We start from the raw sequence: 2,317 nt of genomic DNA on the forward strand, positions 1-2,317 counted from the left end.
GTGTGGACGGGGCCCCAGTCTCATGTAGAAGGGCTGGTCACATCACAGGTTATTAGCATTACAACAAGGTCACATAGCAAGGTAGAGTGAATACACAAGCTAGGAGAGGGGAGGGGGGCTTGCAGGGAAACTAAATTATCTAGGGCAGGGGTCGCCAACGCGGTGGCCGCGGGCACCAAGGGGCCCTCAAGGACCACATGGGGTGCCCTCAACGCCTTCTGAAAAAAGGAACTCAGCAGTGGGCTGAGTTTGAAATTTTATTTTATTCTGTGACCCCTCTTTTTAATCATTTATAGAGCATTTCATCATAGTAATCATATAGGGCATATTAGCATTTATAGAGATTTAAAAATTATAATGTTTAAAGGAAAATTAGAAATTTAAAGTTAACAATAAAAATTTGTTTAATTTGGATGAAATTTAGGTGAACGCTGAACCCTCTTGTTCATAGGTCAGTATTGGTAGCCCTTCCTATGATTCGATAGCCATGAAGTAGCCCTCAGCCTTGAAATGGTTGGTGACCCCTGATCTAGGGCTTCTAGTGATAACGCATGGCATCATAATGCGTGCTCAAAACTTTCCGACGTACTTACTGTATGTTGACATGTTTCAGCATGCTTAAGTACACTTCAGGATGCTCATTATTTATACAAAACGTACTCATAACTTTCAACGTATGCCCACTTTTTTTCCAGGTTTTCCATACATCAGGCTACATTGTCAAGTTGTCACAGGGGCTAAAGTGTTTTTTTAATTTTGCTCCTCAGGAAGCACACTGACCTGCATGTCTTGGATGTTTCCCATCTTCCACACACCTGATAACATTTGATATCAGATTATCGGGGTTTCCTAGATTGCAATCATCTTAATCAGGTGTGTTAAAGCACAGAAACTTCTAAAACATGCAGGGCAGAGTGCCTGGAGGACCAAGACTGAAAAATAATGATCTAGGACTGCATTCTGCTTATGCATGGGTGCCAAACAGGTTCCAGAAAGGGCCATGTGGCTGCTGGGTGCCTTTCCATTCAAGTGATATCAGATTCTAGTCATCTCATCACGTGAGTTTATTCTTAACCAGTGTTGCACCGATACCGATACCAGTATTGGGCGGGGCCCCAATCCGACACTACAATGGTGGTATCGGTATCGGTGAATACCAACAAATAGGGTACTGACACCTTTTTGAGAGCCAAAAGTTTCTTCAACTATTGTCACCCATTCCAGGTAGGCAACAGGTTTCACTTTGGATTCACTGTCTTTTTCCTGCTTCACAAAGGTAGACAGCAGCTTGACAAAGCCATGATGGCAATTATTTTACATCCAAGTAGTATGCAGTTCTTCATATATACACACACACATCAATTTCAAAGAGATGGTATCGGTATGTTTCCTGCCTTAAGTTCAGGAAGTAGTAGAGTTGTGCATAGAGCCCATTGCATTGATCTCTACTTATTTACCAGATTGCTGACTGCCTGAAAAAAGTGAAGCCACGAGCTGCCATCTTGACACTCCCCATTCCTATAGAGACGTATCATAAAAATGCCTACCTGTGTAGTGTTTGACTGCAAAAACAAGCAGTTTTCTGGCTGTAGGAAGATGTTTCAGAGGTAATTTCACAGTCAATGGATGAACTAACCAAGAAAATCCATCTATATGTCGACGTATCCTATAGTATATTATGTAGCATAACATAAGTCTAGCTATTTTGGACTGACTGGAAGACATTGACTGAGTTAGCCATTGACATTGTTTCTAATAATAGAAAATAGACAGTAGAGTAAAAAGAAAGTGATTCACTGTGAAATGTCAATGTAGTTATTCTTTATTAAGTGGATGATGCCGTCGTTTTTGTAGTGTTTGATGTATATTGAAATATATTGAATGTTATATTGATGAAAAAAAGCAAGTCAAACATTTTAAAGGCACAGACACAGCATAAACGTATTTGGCATCATTCATACACAATTTGCGGAAACAGGAAAATACTACAGCATTAACAGAAATGTACTTGTAATTCAGTCTTGATGTAAAATCTTGAAATCGTACAGTGTAATCAATACATGCATATTACATGTACACCATCAATTTTGCACTTTTGACACATCTGTATACCAGTGTACAGAATCTGCATAATAGAATTGAGTTAGCTCACTGTATGACTAAATAATGGAGTCTCTTCTCATCCCTAGTCAAAATTTATATAACAAAAAGAAACAAGTCTACAAGTTCATCCAGTAGATTGGATTATTTTTTTTTTTTTTTGGTTTTAAAAGTAATCCTGGCACAGGCATGTATTTTTGCTTTAAATGAAATGTTA

Source organism: Cyprinodon variegatus, unplaced genomic scaffold, assembly GCF_000732505.1.
Source record: "Cyprinodon variegatus isolate N-32 unplaced genomic scaffold, C_variegatus-1.0 Scaffold2209, whole genome shotgun sequence".
Lineage (NCBI taxonomy): Eukaryota > Metazoa > Chordata > Actinopteri > Cyprinodontiformes > Cyprinodontidae > Cyprinodon > Cyprinodon variegatus.